At 41.3% G+C, this 18,887-nt stretch overlaps 1 protein-coding gene across 1 annotated transcript in view; it reads right to left on the minus strand.

The window, feature by feature from the left end:
- The window catches only part of furinb (furin (paired basic amino acid cleaving enzyme) b), a gene marked incomplete at its 3' end in the record, with an annotated part of 304,944 nt that overhangs the window by 107,383 nt on the left and 178,674 nt on the right, over window positions 1-18,887 (minus strand). The gene's annotated exons all lie outside the window — the stretch shown is intronic.

Here is an 18,887-nt window from a genome sequence, read left to right on the forward strand (position 1 = left end):
TTTCAATTTCTTTATTGGATTTTCAATCAAAGATACAAATCAATATCAAAATCCAACAGTAGCAAGAGTCACACAATTCAGTGCAAGATCACATTCACATAATGTACAGTAGTACCCCACTCATCCGAACTTCAGAGATCCAAACCTCCCGGTCTACCGAACAGGCTTAAAAAAACTTTAGTTTTTTTTTTGCCTGCTATCTGGTTACTGGTGGGATTTTCATTACAGTACTGTATCCTACTGTGAATAAAAACAACTGTATGTAGACCTACATGTTGCCTGTAGGCTATAGCCTACTGTCACGTTTAATTTCTTTGTTACTCTAATGTCGAGCGCAAAATGCAAACGAGTCTGCTGCAAGAGAGCTGCATTCCTTGGTAGCCAGAAAGCGCGTCAGCAACCTGAAGCAGAGGAGCATCGATTCACTTTTCGTTCCCAGTTAATGGACTTCAGGAACACAGACGTGTTGTAAGCATGTAGATTAGCCTACTAGGCCTACTGTATTTGTTAAATAATAGCCGACAGCCTAGGCCACGTTAGCCTACATCGCTTGTTTAGGCTGCAATAGCCTAAGACACGACAACTTGTCTGTCATTTCATTTATTTATTTATTTATTTATTTATTATCATTTGCTCTAATTGTTCTAATGTTGGGTTGTTTTTAGGTTATACCATTTTGTTCTGCGAATACAGTAGCCTATCGAAGCAGTGTAGGCCTCATTTGAGAATAAAGTACTGTATTTGATCAAAGCATGCACTCAAGTGGAAATTTGTTCATTTTATTCTATGCTACTGTAGGCCTTTTATAGGCTAGGCTGTATCAGTTTAGTTGGTTATTTGATTGCAATTTTGATGCATTTTCACAAGTAATTAAGGGTATTTATCGGTCTATTATGAGTCTATATGGAACAAGTATACCACTTATTGAATTTGGTGCATTTTAACATAAGTTTCAGTCATCCGGACATTTCAGAGATACGAACGACCTTCGGTCCCGTTGGGTTCGGATAAGTGGGGTCCTACTGTAGTCCCAGCAGGGAGATCAAAGCTATTTATGGATATAGGTCAGAGGAGGCTCATCCATTGAGGTAGGGGAGGACAGTCCTCCTCAGTTTTTGGAGAGAAGAGAGGGATTAAAGGTGCTCAGTTCGATTTTTTCCGGCCACTAGATGGGGCAGTGGTGCAGCGTATCAGATATAAACAAGTGGGCGTTTTCACTCCATATATGGATATGCACCCTCACACCCCCACCCCCCCAGCCGCATATTCGCTAGTCAGTTGAAATAGGAAGGGCCCTCTCTGTAGCTGTAAAAAGGAAAACAGCTTGAAACAGGCTTTCTATCATGACTGCAATGGGCCCAGCATTGCAACTACGGTTGAAAAACAGGTCCGACATCGATCAATTACCCATTGTTCCTGATTTATCAGGAAAACACATGGCTAAATCAGCCGATTACATTCAGACTGACCACTCGCCTGAGTGGGAGCAAACGTTTGGTATCTAGTTAGCTTGCTGGAACTGTATCCATGTATGTTAGTGTATGCCTACACCATGTTAGTGAGTATAATACAGAAATACATGGTAGCTAACATTTTAGGGGGACTAGGCTGGCTAACGTTGCTTATGAACCTGAATTTAGCTACTTACGCGTCAAGGAGAAGAAAGGCGAGATCCGAGTCGCTTTTGATGCCCAAAGTAACTCCAACCTCTCTCCAGATAGTAAAAGTCAGTCCAATATTTATTAGTGTACGTGATCTTCTTTTGTCTGACTCTTTTTTAGCTGAAGACCGTGGTGTCTTTGCTCCCGGAGTATAAGTTCTCTCAGCCATATTCAGCAACGGACATGTCTCACATGTCAATCAAGATGACGCTGCCCCTCTCTTATGCTGTGTTCACTCCGGGCGCAAGTTTTTCCTGCGGCGCGGCGAGTTTACATAGAAAGTCAATACAATTCGTGCGAACTGGGCGGCGGGTGGCACGAATCGCCGAACTCGGCGGCACGGCGGCCAGGATTCACCGCGCGGCGTTTGGTGGATTCATCGTTGGCGGCATTTGGTCCACAGGCACTACACTGTTGGCTATATTTTCTGTACAGAGAGTTATGACTCCCCTGGACCTATGTATTGCATATATTGGATTTATTTTTTTTACAAAAAGTGCAGTAAATTGAACAGAGCACCTTTAAAGTATAAATATATGAATTTATTTATTGATAAATAATATTTAATATTAGCTCAGTTTTGTTCATAAAGCAGGTTTTCCCTATGGATAAAAACCCATAATTGAAATTCTAAAGCTCCAACAGTGACATCTATAACATGCAGCTGGAGGACCCATATATATCTATGGAAGGGAGGAATGCCTCCCTTGGGCGTGTCCCTTAGGGGGTCTATCAATGTAATGCCATTTTTTCATGCTAATTTGTGATTGACCAAAACACTGAAAAATTACCACAAGGGAGGACAGTACTCCGAACAGGATTTAATGATTGACATTTTGTTAGTCCAATCACATTCCAGATTCCAGATTTACCACAGTGAAGGCCGATTGATTCGGCGTTGATGTCTGTGTTTCTCTTCCCTGTGCCATTGGAGACTTTTTGTGTGTTCCTAGCTCCATAATATAATACATCCGAAAGTATTATGGGACATATCATATACATCAAACTGTTCGTCTATTTGTCTTGATTCTAGCCATTTAAATATCTAAGCTGACATAAATACTTTTTGAGCTAGAGCCGTCTGAACACGACAGTTCCACTGGCTGGCTATAGCCGGTAACCCGGGGCGTTATGCAACCGCGCGCAAAATGTTTGTGTTTTTTCGTGCATTTTTGCAGTTTAAAATCAGGACACAGCACACTACCAGTTGCCACTCAAGCGGTGTGAAATTAAACTTACCGGTAGCGTTCTTTCAAGGACTTTCAAAATAAAAGTAAGGGAAAACAATTACAATTACAGCATAATTACAAAACAAAGTTTTTTTTTACTCACTTGGCATTGGTCCGAATAATATACTGTATACTAAAGTATGAAGTATATTGAATCCGATATACTGAATAGCCTAATATTTGGAGGAACTGTTCATCAGTTTAGGACAACCTTAATCTAAATGTATGCAAGCAGACCATGAAAACGTGTTTATCTGAGGCAAGGGGGGGGCTTCCAGGTCCAGTGTTAATTTGGAAGAAACCAAATCCACCGGGAAAGAGGATGTTTGGCTTTTTGAAAGAGTTTATGGTGGCTTTTTGAGGTGGTCTATGGCATAATTAAAATAATACATTCAGCTCAGTAGATAAAAAAATCATAGCTCCGCATTGTAAAATGTAATGGTAAACAAACAATAACAGAAATGTAAAAAAAAAAAAATAATAACACCCCCAAATCTGAGGGGGCACGTGCCCCCTCAAGTTCTATAGGCATGACGCCTCTGCCGGTAACGTTAGCTACGAGGTGCATGTCAGGCTACGGCATAGGCAGGCGCGCAGATTGGCTGGAGGCGCAAACTGTCGGAAACTCGTCCAAAACATTTCTAGAGACTGGGTCGCAACACCGGATCGGAGAAATGCACTGAACAGCCTGGCTCCTGCTTGTGTGAGAATTGATCGCTTTGCGGTCCTTATTCCTCATCCAGTGATGGATGGGTGGAGGGAAAACTTTCAACTGAATGTTCATATTGTTCTGATAATTGTAGCCTATAGCAACATAAGAGTGGCAGCTTTGACAGCAACCCAAATGAACTACTCCCATAGCTGTACCATTGCTAGCTAGTCATGAGCGAACTGTTGGATACTGCATTTGCTGTGCAATGTATTCCATTGTCCAGTTGTCAAATCTATTTGCCAAAAAACTGTTTGAGAGCCAGCACCCCTGTGTCCCCTAATCAAAAACATTTTTCATACTGTATATCACCTAACCTCTCCAGCACCTCACCAATATCAATTATTTTCTCTCTTTAGAGAAGAGTACAATCCATTACAACAACTATTCCTTACAATGTTTTATTGTTGTTTTGTAATATTGTATCATGAATATGATAAATAAATGCTGCATGTAGTTAAAGAAAGTGTTATTCGGTTTTTCATACGTATGCTAAAATTGACTGTAAATCCACATTTTAAAGCTGATATTTCAAATAATAACTGACTGAGGGAAAGTGCCCCCCAGCGCCCATGGGCAGTTCACCTCTCTTCCTCATGTCCTCCTCAGTTTTTTGAGTCACAGGCTGCCACTGATATAGGTAGCAGCGTCTTTTCCATATGAAATGACTTCCAATGATGGATGGCAGACACAGAACAGTACTTAAGGTTACTTATGATCATATGTGACAGCGGCTGGTGATTTGGTCCGCAACTCGGCAAACCCCGAAATGCGCTAGAGGGCAAAATAGCTAAAAAAAACTTTTTTTTTCGTTTTTTGTTTTTTTGCGTATTACCAAAGTTGAAGTTGTGAAGAACCTACTTACTATAACAGACAACAGTTTTAGGTTCACGAAATACGTTTAATTAGTCTGCAAACTTAGCTCGTTTTTAGCTGATTTCGAGCCGGGTTTGGGGGCGGGCAGATCGATTAGCATGATTTGTTTTCATTGGCTATTGCTTCCGGGTTCTCCGCCCCCCACCCTGCCCATAAGAAGAGCACGCCGTCTTTGTTTACATTCTGTCCCAAGTTTACCATGGATGCTACAGCTTTTGCGAAAGCTCTGAACAAAGATCTGCTCAACGCCGCTCGACGATTCGACAATGGAGAACTTATGGATTCGTACCTAAAGGACTACATGGATGTTGACGATGGTACAAACTCGGAATGTGGTAGTGAAGAAGAGGACAATGCTTCTGATCTCGAGCTGGAAGTCGACGAAGATGGAGAAGACGGGGATGACATCCAGGACATGGAAAGAGTTTTACGAGCAATCGATATTGTTACCGTGAACATCGACTGTGAAGCAGAAGAAATGGACAGGATCAAAAACTTTGATTGCAAGTGCCAAGTGAGACGAAAGGAGAATTCTGCTGTGGCTCCTACCTCTTGCCTTCGCAAAGTGAACCCTGAAGTGGTTTACCGGTCGAGACTGAACATGGCAGCTAGAACTCCAGGAGAGCAGGACTCGTTCGTACACGCAGTTTTGTACTTGATGAACTGTGATACAGAGCTGACTGTTTCAACAAAGCAGGTGGCTGCCAAACGAAAGTTGCGTCGAACGACGTACCAGATTCACACGACGGTTGTCTGCCGCCAAGCTTTCTGCTTTTCTATAGGGTAAGCTATCTTTATACTATCTGTGCTGTTTACATTTACGTTAGTCGTTTAGCAGTAGCTCCTTTCTAAACAAGTGACTAAGTCTAGCTAGCATAACAAAGGCACTAGCACTAACAAAGGCTAGCTAGCTAACGTTAGGTAACATGCTAGTTAGCTGAGCTAGCCCTTTGTTCCTAAACTAGCCAGCGAGGCAGCTAATATCGAGCTAGCTAGCTAGCTAGGTAGCTATATTACAGAGAGAAACAGAATGAGAGAGCATGAGAGGTATGTTAGTCTGACACCTTTGTTTTTTGTTTTGGTTACAGCATGAGCAAAAACAAGCTCCAGGCCATAGCCCAAGACTACCAGGAGAATGGTGGACAAGTGCGAGAAAGGAAGAAAGGTCCACGTACAAACCGCTACTTCCTTAAGAAAGAGGACATCGAACGAGTTGTGACGTTCATCGGCAACTACGCTGAAGACCATGCCATTGTCTTGCCTGGCAGACACCCTGGTCACAGGGATTTAACTGCAAAGTTGCTGCCATCCAATGTCTCCAAAGCTTCAGTGTGGCGGCTCTACAAAGATGCTGTGGAAAAGCTTGGTATGTAAAAGTTGGATAAATACATACATATTTACATCCTATGGTTAAAAACATACATATTTAATTCAATATCATACTAATAAAATATTATTTATTTTCAGAACACCGTGTTGTGGCTCTGGACACCTTCAGACGGCTGTGGAAGTCATTGCTCCCTTACATAGCAAGCACCAAACCCCGGACAGATCTCTGCTGGCAGTGTCAGAGCAACAACTATCAAGTTTACCGAAGTGCCAACCTGCCTGACAACGTGAAATCACTCTCAGGTAATACCCCAAGTTGACAGCCACTCTGACAGATAATGACAGATCGTCCAGTGGGGGAGTGGCTGGGGGTGCGGTTACCAGGCTATTGTTCACGCCCATTACCTGGCAGTCAGAGGTGTGAAAATGTTGGAGAACTTTGGAGGGAGATTTCTCAGCTAAGTTGATTTGGCAGTACTAGCATTCAAATAAGCATATCTTCTTCAAATATGTTCAGATTTCAATGTATGGGACCTCATTTGAAAGCTTACAATCTGCACTTTCATAATCTGTAAAAAACAGAAAAATGAAATTGCCTAGTTGAGGACCAAATTACCAGCGGCGGTCACATATACAATGGTTCAGATCAAAACGTTGACAAAGCTAGCATTTTCGAGAAAGTTGTTCATTGCTCTACCACCGTTTTGGTCATACAATGGATGTGGATGGGCATCTTGAAAAATCCTTCAAAAACATGTTAAACTCTCGATTTCAAATACAAGAAGCTCACCGAGGGTGTAATTGGTGTCCGTTGGTGTTCTGACATCAAATTTGCCGCAAAGTATGAATCCTGTAGGGTTTTATTGATCATTTTATGAAATCCATTGACTTGTATTGAAGCGACCGTTGTAGATGTGTAGATCAATCCGCAGAGGGGATTCAGGAAGCGGAACTACTTACGGTAGCTATTGTTATTGTTTATGTTGCTAGGCTACCTAGTTTGCGGAGGTTTACACACGTATGTGCTGCGACTAAATGGTTCTATGCTAAATATTTTAAAAATCCTTTCCAGATTGTTGGATGGCCAATATGGCGGTTGGAGGATTCAGTGAAGAGGCAAGAGACCAAAATCCATGCAGCCCAAGGTGGCATTTAATTATGATGGAACCGACGACAACAACGGGCCACAGCCCTTCACCATTGACCAACAATTCCAAAATGACAAACCGGGCTCCTTTATAGGTGCCGGCAGGCAATCAGCTGGACGCCCTCCATTACAGGGGGAGAACTCTCATATAAACATTTTGCAGTTGCACACTACATAAAGTTACAGACAAAGAATTTCAAACAGGTAAGTACATTCCCTCTCCCCATTCCATTTACACAACCGTGTGCCTCTGCACAAAATGTACACCAGTTTTTACCCCCCTGTCCACTTCTCTACTTCCCCCCCTGACATTCCCCGTAGTGGATTGCTCCGGAACCATTTAGGCGGCGCTCAGACTCCCCCGGGATTCTTTTGCCCGAACACCGCAGGAGCTAGAGGACGAGATCAGAGGTAAGCAAACAATACTTTCATCTCTAACAAATATTGTAGCGCCCAAACTATTAAATCCCAATGTTGACTTTTCATATGGATCATCAATGTTTTCCTAGTGTTCCTACATGCAGCGCCATAAACTACCGTCCGTTTAAGACGGGAGCGCTCCCTCGCTTACTAATGTCGTTCCCCTCTGCAGGCGGAGCTGGCCGACCCCGCCGAGAGCCCAACACAGCCTGCAACCGTTGCAATCATTATTGTTGCCATCCCATACTCCATATCACAGTTGTCAATAAATACATCTAATTCTAAAATCGCTGCAATTATTACTGTGCAACCCATCACACTGTGACCACAATGTTACTGTGCAAATTAGCTAAAAGTGCAAATGCATCAAATCGTAGGTAACGGAGACAACCTCCGTTACACAGATGAACTAGAATCTTACTTTATGGTGAATTATATGTCAGAACGCCAACTAACACCTAGGTGAGTTTCTTGTCTTTGAAATCGAGAGTTTCACATGTTTTTGAATGATTTTTCAAGATGCCCATCCACATCCATTGTATGACCAAAACGGTGGTAGAGCAATTATCAACTTAATCGAAAACGCTAGCTTTGTCAACGTTTGATCTGAACCATTGTATATGATCATAAGTAACCTTAAAACAGGGCTAAACATGCATTTTCCCTTTACTACTCCTTTAACTAACTGTTTTGCTGATTTTTTTTTTGCCAGTCCAGCAAGTTGGAGTCCTCGCACACACATTTTATGTCTAAGCTGCCAAATATCAAAACTATAATTTTTTTTTTTTTAAACAATATATTTATTCACATTTTCTCACAATTTAACACACATACAAATCAAATATAAACAAACACAAACCAAAAACACGAACGACAACTTCTCAGACAATTGACCAACTGTAATACATACATTAGATAGGGTATGAATAAAAATCAAAGGTGTTCCATTATTTTACAAAAAAAATAAACCAGAATAAAATATATATATACAGTATATATACGTATTTATGATTAACCATACAGTGAGGTTTCATCAGAGTTCTCAAGCTTCTTCTTCATCTGCTAGATCCACGCTTTTCACAAAGACAGTAAATTGTCCCCAAATATTTTCAAACTTATTTAATTTCCCTTTCCTGATATACGTTAGACTTTCTAATGGTAGAGTTATTAACATTTGTTTGAGCCAATGTGTAACACTTGGTGCGTTAGACTTCTTCCAATATAGTGCAATGGATCTTTTAGCGTGGAGGAGACACATATCTATCATTGTCTGTTCACTTCTGGTGTACTTGTGACCATCTGGATACAGCCCTAAAACGAAAAAACCAGGGTCCAGTGGGATGCCCTTTGAAATAATCTTTTCCATTGCTTTTCTAACCTCCTCCCAAAAAAGTCTGACCTTACTACATTGCCACATGCAATGAAATAATGTTCCTTTCTCCCCCATACATTTTGTGCATAAATCTGGAATATTATCGTTGTATTTGTTTAATTTAACTGGAGTTATATATGTTCTCATCAGCCATTTGTATTGTAATAGTCTTAATCGAGTATTAATTGTTTGAGTGTGAACCTCCCCACATATCGATTCCCAGTCTTCCATTGATATATCCCTTTCCAGGTCTGCTTTCCATGATTTCCATTTATCATCAGAATTTTCAGCGGAATATGACAATAAGAAATGATATAGCTCTGATACAGCACCTTTACTCAAACTATCTTTAGAAACCAGTACCTCTAAGTTAGATTTGGAGGGCTTAGTTAACACATTGTTTTGACTTGTTCTAATGAAGTTTCTTAGTTGGAGATATTTGTAAAAGTATTTTTTATCTATATCATACTTGCGCCCAATTTCTTCAAATGACATCATGTTGGCTGAATCGTGTGTATACAAATCTAGAATTGTTCCCATTCCTTTTGATGCCCATGCTTTAAACACGGCATCTGCTCTTCCTGATTTGAAACACTGGTTTCTCCATATGGGGCTGTACTGTGATAATAAATTGGTCTCCTTGGTAAACCTTTTCACATCAAACCACACCTTGATCATATTTCTAACAATTGGGTTAGTAGTTTGACTCATCAAATTTGACCTTGTATCTGAGTATAAATACAATGGTAAAGGCAGACCCAAACCCTCTGATTCCATTTCTTTCCACTGTGGAACATCTCTTGTTGCAAAATAAAACTTAATAGTCCTAAGCTGCACTGCCCAATAGTACCACATGATATTTGGACATTTCAAACCACCTTTACTATAAGGTAAATGTAGGAGGGACAAACGAATTCTAGCACGTTTGTTTTGCCATATGAAAGCAGTAAATAACTTTTTGAGTTTCTGAAAAAAATCAGTAGGCGGGGACAATGGAACGTTCTGAAATAGATATAATATTTTGGGAAGCGTGTTCATCTTTAGGATGTTAATTCTGCCAATCATGGATATAGGCAATGCCATCCATCTATCAATTGACTCTGTTATTCCTTTCAATAAAGTTTCATAGTTGGATTCAACAATCATATCTAAATTGGACACAATTTGTATTCCCAAGTAAGTAAACTGATCTACCACTTTAAATTCGGAGGCCTCTCTAAGTGGATTCTTCCTTTCCCTCTCATCAAGCATCAAGATAGAAGATTTAGTATTATTAACTGCGTACCCTGACACGTCACCATATATTTTGATTAACTCCATCAAAGCCGGAATAGATTTACTAAGTTGCGAGATGAACAATATAACATCGTCCGCATATAACGAAAGCCTATGTTCTACTTGTCCAATTGTTATCCCAGTGATATCCAAATGCGCCCTTACCGCTATTGCAAATGGTTCAATTGCTAAAGTAAACATTAAAGGTGATAAAGGGCATCCTTGACGGCATCCTCTTTTGATCGCAAACGGCTTTGATATATTTTTGTTTGTTAGTATTTCTGCTGTAGGATTTAAATATAGCAATTTGATCACTTTTAGGAATGTAGCCCCGCATCCAAATCTTTCCAAAACATTAAAAAGATAAGACCACTCCACCCTATCAAACGCTTTTTCGGCATCTAAGGAAAGGAGGGCCTTATCTGAGGTATCCTTCAAACCATGAATAACATTGAGCACCCTCCTAACATTATGAAATCCTTGTCGAACCAGTATGAACCCATTCTGATCTCCATGTATTACATTAGGCAGTGATCCCTGCAAACGTAGTGCTAACATTTTACACAGGATTTTAAGATCAGAATTCAATAGACTTATAGGTCTCATGTTACCACACCTATTACTAGGTCGTCCTGGCTTTGGTAACAATGTGATTAATGCACCCATCATTGATTTTGGTAGACTACCTTCACTAAGCGCTTCCAGGAACATCTCAAGTAATGGTTTCAATAACTTGGTTTTAAATTTTTTATACAAGTCTATCGGTAGCCCGTCTGGACCTGCCGATTTACCAGATTTCATGCCGTCAATAGCTATGCCTATTTCCTCCCCTTTAAGTTCTGCCTCCATTTCCATTTTGTATTCATCTGGGATAGTTGGGATATTCAGTTGGTCCAAGAATATGTTTTGGGTTTGCAGATCAGATTTAACTTCAGATTCATATAAATTTTCATAATATTTCCTAAATTCCTCGTTTATTTCAATGGGGTCTACTATTGTTTCGCCGTTATTGCCTATAATCGAAGATATGGTCCTTCTTGCTTCTAGCTGTTTAATCTGCCATGCTAGAAGTTTTCCGGGTTTTTCTCCTTGATCATAGAATGATTGATTGAGCCTAAGTATATCAGAGGCTGCCCTAGCTGCAGATATTTTATTATATTCGGCCCTTAAGAGCAATAATTCCTTTTCTCCTGCTGGCGTGCTATTCCTAAAAACCTGTTCTTGGAGGCTTTGTATTCTGGATTCTAATTGCTGTCTTTTCTGGCGTGAGTCCCTAGATTTGGATGCAGTATAACTAATTATGTGCCCTCGTAAATAGGCCTTGAAAGCATCCCATTTAATACCTGCCGATGTTTGGGTTGTGTTAATATCAAAATAGTTGTCAATTTCCTTCCCCACATAATCAACAAATTGTTCATCCTGCAACCATTTGTGATTCAGATACCATCTAGGAGGATCCTTTACAAGGTTCTTATCTATGTACACCAGACAACACGGTCCATGATCTGATATTAGTATACTGCCATAATCGCAATCCTTTACTTTTGAAACCAATCCAGCTGAAATTAAAAAGTAATCTATACGTGAGTATGTCTGAAAAGTTCCAGAGTGACAGGAGTAAGCTACATCCTTAGGGTTCAAAAGTCTCCAAATGTCTAATAAGTCTAGCTCCTTCATAAAATGGTGAATAGTAGTTCTACTCCTGTTATGTGTTTTATCAATACCTGTCGATCTATCTCTAGTTGGGTCCAGTGTACAGTTCCAGTCCCCTGCTATTATATGTTCTCCTGGGAGGGCTGCAAGTGTGAGAAACAAATTAGTGAAAAAATTAGGTTCATCTAAATTAGGACCATAAATATTTACCAAGTTTAGGTTTACTGAGATAAGAAATCCCTGAATGATCAAATACCTACCAAATCTATCTTTAATTATATTAGTGACTTGAAAGGGCACTGATTGGTGAATAAGAGTTATGACTCCTCTAGCTTGTGATGTAAATGAAGCTGCGTAAACACTCCCCTGCCATCTCCTACTAATCTTTATATTGTCCTCTTCTAACATGTGAGTCTCCTGTAGAAAAACTATTTTTGAACCCATATCTTTCAGCTTGTTCATAACCTGCTTGATCTTTTTTGTCTTTTTTAAACCTCTACAATTCCAGGAGGTACATTTAAGTTCTACCCTTTGTGACATTCAAAATGTTATACCATAGAGTCCCCTTAACATAAAGAACATGTCTGAGAAGATTAACACATTTAAACACACTGACACACATTGAACTGTGTGAACAAAATAACCCCATCCTCTCAACTAAATGAGAAACCCCCCTTAGCTTATGTGGCTTCCAGCTACAATGTGGACAGATCCTAGATCAATCCCCGGCCCACCTTTAAGTTACAAAAAACAAAAACATCCTGTCCTGCTCCAAGCTACTTTGTGCAGAAATAAGCACCCCAAACATAAACGGTGTATCAGTGCAGGCTTAGCAAATTATCAGCATCCATAATACTGATAGCCGCTGCCTTTAGTCTCTGCTGAAACATGGTTCAATGTTGCATCCCTCTCGGCACTGAAATTATGGATGAACATTGCATTTCCGTCTAGCTCTTCAGGATAAAATGTCCGAAGTAGAGAAAAGAAAATCGCTCCGTGCCTTTCCTTCCAGGATTCCAAAATAAAATGTCCGAAACAGAAAAGAAAAAAATCGCTCCATTCTATCAACGACAGAGCAGCACGAAGCAGTAGTAACAGCCCATTAATAACTTAAACGACTTTTAGTACCGGCAGTGTTGTCGTCTGAACGATCTGTACATAACATTAGGCAGTAGGCTATCGGAGAAAAAAATGAGGAAAAAATGACTCAGTTCAGTTGGTGCTTAAAATACAATAGTTGCTACCGTTTTGTCACCTGTTACTCATCCACGTTCCTCCTTGATCTTGTCCACAAACTTCTGCGCTTCCTTTGGACTGTCGAAAGTGCGCGTTTGTTCTCTGTGTGTTAGTATCAGTCTGGCCGGTGGTATTATTCCATGTCTGATTCCCAGGCTCAGCAGCTGCTGACGCACCGAGTCGTACTGCTTACGTTGTTTGTGCACTTCTGTGGCGAGGTCGTTGTAGAATCTCACTCGCTGGTTCTTGTAGTGGATCTCCTTCTTCATCCTGGCAGCCTTGGTCACAAGCATTTTGTGTTTATAGTTCAGAAACTTCATTATCAAAGTTCTCGGTGATGCTTCGGTTCCTCCTCTCGGCCCGACGCGGTGCGCTCTCTCCATCACTATGGGGCTCCGCATAGCTCCCAGGTCCAACACCTCCGGTAGCCAGCTTTCCAAAAACGAGCACGGATCTTCGCCCTCCGCACCCTCGGGTAGGTTCACCAACCTCAGGTTACTCAGTCGAGATCTCGTCTCCAGGTCGACAACTTTATCCTCCAAAGCTTTATTTTTCCTCTGCAAGTTCTGAACCGTTTCTTGCAACCCGGCCTGCTCATCTTCCACTGTTGACAGACGTACCTCCGCATGCGTCATTCTTTCGGTACACTCAGCTAAATCCTTCCTTGTTTCTCCGATAGCAGTCAAAATCCCATCGAGTCTGGTCGAAAACTCTGACTTTAGATTGTTGATTGCTGTCAGTATTTCATCTTTAGCCCCGGTTAGCTCGCCTTCACTTTCCGTTGGTTTTGAAGCTTCCCCGCTAACGTTAGCATTAGCCTCCTTGCTAGCTTTAGAGTTCGAAGCCGCTCCACCAAAGTCAGTCATTCTGGATTGTGTTTGTGCCGCTTTTCCACGGGTCTTTGCGCTCGTATTCACCTTATCTGTCATCTTTCATCAAAATTGAAGCTTGCCCACACTTTACAAGATCAGGTCCGCTAAATATATCAGAATTTATTCAGAATCGTAGCGGAGCAGTGTGAAACGTGACTCTCTAGCGCGTGGCCATAACCGGAAGTCCTCAAAACTATAATTTAGCAATTATACCCACATGCAGTGATGGCATGAACAAGTGGTGGATATTTTGATATTTTATAGCTAAAGCAAGTGTCCATGTACATGTTGAAAGAACATCCAATTTCTAAAATAAATACAGACTTGGTGGATTCATTAATCATGACAATATCCGGAGTATTAGGAGAACTTTCGACAATATTGTTAAATGTATTGCTAAGTTGGGATGAGGCAAACCAGTCAATTTGAACAGTTTCATTTATATGGAATTGTGTTTGTTGTCCAGTGGCACGGCACAGTTCTTTCACAGTCAGATCCACAAATGTTACACTCTGCCTAGTCTCGCATAGCCAGACCTATTTCCACACCTCACTGGAGGAAGGTCTGGCTGGAATCTTAACCATTCGGAGATAGGGGGGGGAAAACACTATTTCCTCAAACCAATCCCAATCGTTTTGGGCAGAGCGGTTGCTATAGTAGATTGTTGTTGTTTCTCTTAGTCTGGATTGGGCCGGGAATCACATCCTTCGCCACTGATTAGGCAGTAATAAACAAATGACAATGCTCATCTCCAAAACCTCCATCCATTGAGTCAGACTACACTCTGCCTTGTTCTACGGTGACTACTCACACACACACACACACACACACACGCACACACACACACACATGCACACACACACACACACACACACACACACACACACACACACACACACACACACACACACACACACACGGTGTCCCTCCTGTTTGACGGTCCCATCCCTTCCCTACATGTGACACACACCGTGTGTGTTTGAGTGAATGTTCCCGCCCTGCCTGAGTCTACTGCCTGCTCTTGACTGCTTTCGGCTTCTCTGGCTGTGTTCTGAATCGCATACTTCCATACTATATACAGTAGTATGCCAAAAAAAAAAGATTTAGTATGTCCCAATACATAGTACTGTATGCCAAAAATACTAGGATGACCAACTACATCCGGTTGCATGTTGCAGTATGTAAGCCTGCGTGTTTTTCTGGCTATTCTGACCCACAATCCTCTGCGCAGCGGACGATCTGTCACATCCACCGAGTGGCTGAGATCACAGACGGATGACAGCACTCTGACAGCGCAAGGATGATGTGGTAGCATAACATGAGGGCTTCTATCTGTATTTTTAGTTTCATCATTATCAATTCATCAGTTGTCAAAATGAAATGCCAACAAACTGCTCATGTCAGCCAGTTATGTGTTCCTAAAGAAATGTTCCTTGTTGACTGCCTGTCCCCATCCAGATATGAAGGACAGTGCCCGTTTATAGCTTCAGACGAAAGAACAAATTCAGTTTTCCTCTTATTTAACAGAAGAGGAACATATTACAAACAGGGGCTATTTGTATAAACCGAAAAAAATATATATATATATGCACATCACAAACAAACTGGTGCTGAACCAAAAAACTCAAATGAAATTAAAGCTGCTACGCAGCGATGAGGCGGGGCCAGGCAATTTCCGACAAGTTTAGGAGCAATAAGCGAGAGAATAGGAAGACAACAAGAAAGTTGACATTTGTGACGATGACCAATGTTCATTTTGTACATTCGTATCGTATCGTAAAACATTTGTAAAACATTTTGATGCATTGTCAGCTCGATAATTCAACAATCTGGTCAATGAGTTTGTGAATTACAGTCTGAATATCCAGTGTAGCAAGTTTGGTGTTAATTGATTGAAAAATGTGGGATGACATATGTTTATTAATTTTAACAGGTTTTGTTTGCTTTTCTTCATAATTGAACATTAACTTCAGCAGCTGTGTACTCAGTCAGTTGCCAATCAATCGATTTAGTCATTGTAATGCTCAGCGGGGGTTGGGTATGGTTGCCAACAGCGATGTCTCTGATTCGTGGACCTTGCGTTGGATTGTGGGTAATGTAGTTTTCTCTGTATGAAGTGTTGGTTTCAGAGGACAGAATTAAACATATTTTTTAAAATTAAATTTTTGAGATAGAATTCTGAAAAAAATCACACTACATCTTGGATATGTGGCCAATGTTGTCACTTTTTATGAGGATGATCAGACATTGATTTGGCGAGAATTAATAGGAACTGTATACAGAACTATTAACAGTAAAACTTTTTGATGTGCTGTGGGCTCAATTTTTCATATTTCAAAACTGTGTGGTGTGTCTGAAGATACAGTATATCCATTTTTGTGTCAATTGAACAAAAAATGTGGGAGGATATAGGTTTGATAGGTTTTACAGTTTATGAAAAAATCAGAGTGATGGACTTCAGAATTCCTGCAAGGTCAGAGCATATGAAAGTTTTGTCTCACTTGGGACTACATTGACATGGTGGTTTTACACTGATAGCACCTATGGCTGATTTGTTATGATTTTTTAAAGTTTTAAACTTTAGACTGTTGCTGTAGCGCCACCTTCAGCTTTATTGACCTACAATGCAGGTTGAGGACTTTGGGTATAGTACTTGAGCTATGTGCAAATTTTGGTGATTTTTTGTCCACGGGAAGTCAGACTTCAGTGGAAGATGGAGAATAATAATACTACTACTAATAATAATAATATAGGCAAATACAATAGGGTTCCGGCAGCTATGCTGCCTGGCCCCTAAAAAGAAGCTGGTCACACAGTAAGCTGCCTGTCCCGTGCCTTCATTTCCCCAGGGGCACAGGACAGGCACATTACTGGGACCACTTTGGCCTTTTTCTTTTCGTTTTTATTTGGATAAACCGACCACATATTGGGAATCTGGGCAAAATGGTTACTTTCTCGCCTGAATAAATATTAAAACTTAATTAAGTGATACTGTATATTAACCGTCAAGAGCCAAAAGTACAACAGCTTTTAGCCTGCTTTAAAATCCCTGCTATCGACCAAAGACAATTACTTCAGTTTTATTTTTGTTTAGTTTAAGAAAGTTCTGGCACATCCAATCGTTGATTTGTTCAATGCACTTACTCAGTGCTTGTATGGGATTATAGTCCCCTGGTGATACAGTATGGTGATATAAAATGTGTCATCTGCATAGCTATGGTAACCTATTTAGTTGTTTTCCATAATTTGAGCTAGTGGGAGCATGCAAATGTTAAACAGAAGAGGCCCCAGAATGGAGCCTTGGGGAACTCCACAGGTCATTTTTGTCCGCTCAGATTTGTAATTGCCTATAGACACAAAGTAGTCCATGTCCTTCAAGTAGGATTCAAACCAGGCACCACTGTGCCAGAAATTCCCAGCCAGTTTTCCAGTCGGCCTAGTAATATGCTGTGGTCAACCGTGTTGAATGCAGCACTGAGATCCAGTAATACTAAGACTGAAATTCTGCCATTGTCTTTGTTTAAATGGGTGTCATTGAAGACCTTAACAAGAGCAGTCTCAGTGCTGTGGTGTGGTCGAAATCCTGACTGGAAGATATCAAAACAATTATTTATTGCCAGGAAGTTGTTCAGCTGTTGAAAAACTGTTTATTCAATGATTTTACTTAAAAACGGGAGGTTTGATATGGGCCTATAATTGTTCATTTGTGAGGTGTCTAGATTATTATTTTTTAAGAGTGGCTTGACGACTGCAGTTTTCAGGGTTTGTGGGAACACACATGGAAGAAGAGATGCGTTTACAATTTGTAGTAAATCCGAGGCCATGCAGTTAGATACATTTTTGAATCATGTTTAGTCAGGGACAGAGGACAATGAAATTTGTCATTGTGGCTTTGTGTGTGGATGGTCCAGGCTAGCCAGCTATATTTTAGGTAGCATAGCGCCGTCAACAGCCCTCATTCTCTAGGCTGCCGACTTGCTCTCAGATGAGCTCATTTGCATATGAAAAAGGGTTCAGTCCGCTCAATCAGATTTTGTGGTCAACAGAGGGGTATAGAGGCATGCTAGAACGCTTATTCTGAGTGGTATTTTCAGCAAAAATACTCAAAGACATGTTTTGGGGACCCCAAATACATTAAATTGTTGAAAATTAGCATAATAGGACTTCTTTAAGTCCCCCCCTGTGTGTATATACCCTCATGTTTCCTTTGTCCTCTGTCCATTCATTGTTCTGTGTCATGCTGCGTGAGCCTTGTGTTCCCGTCTTCCCCTGTCTGGAAACTGTTTTCTTGGTTTGAACATCCCTGCACCTTATTCGTCTGCATCTAGGGCCTACAGTGCTTCTGCTGCCCGCATGCTGCCTACAATAAAGCCCCTCTCTGAAACATTTCCCACTTCAACAGTCAGCGGCTGAAGAAAGCGATCGTTATCGTTAGCAGGAGAGCTTTTGCTCTGTAACCACTTTCTTGTGAAGGGGCCTCTCTGCTGCCATGTGGTCAGAAAGCCGTCGGAAAGAACGGCGCAAGCAAGCGCCACAATTTACCGTCCGCCATTGCATGCCTCATTCAGATCCCTTCCTGATTACGGTGCTGACATCTGATTAAGAGCGCGCACACACACGCACTCACACACACGCAAACACACACACGTACTCTCACACACGCACTCTCACACACGCACGCACGCACACACTTCCTTGTCCTTCCCCTGGATGTGCGGAGACAACGTATTGTAATATGAAACAACAGCTAATTATAACCCCTCTTCTCAAACCATTTTGTTTGATATTCTGACAGGCCGTCAGGTGGTGGGACCTTACTACCCAGTTCTTCTACTACTTGATGCGTCCCAGCTGTGGCCTCCGTCAAAAATAGACATATATTTCTACCGGAGCTCTGCGGAAAGCCGGTTCTGGGATGCAACACAACCAGTGTCTAGAACTTCGGCTGCCTTAGGGTAACCGGAACGCCGTGGAAGTGGATTCAGTTAGAGGGGTTAGAGAAGCAGAGCTAGAGAGGCTGCGTCCTCCTCCATGACAGCAGCGTCAGGACAGTCTTCCCCAGCCGCTCGTAAAAGACGCACTGCAGCGCTGACAGCGTAGAGCCTGGT

The sequence above is a fragment of the Borostomias antarcticus genome (genome assembly GCF_949987555.1).
Source record: "Borostomias antarcticus genome assembly, chromosome: 16".
Lineage (NCBI taxonomy): Eukaryota > Metazoa > Chordata > Actinopteri > Stomiiformes > Stomiidae > Borostomias > Borostomias antarcticus.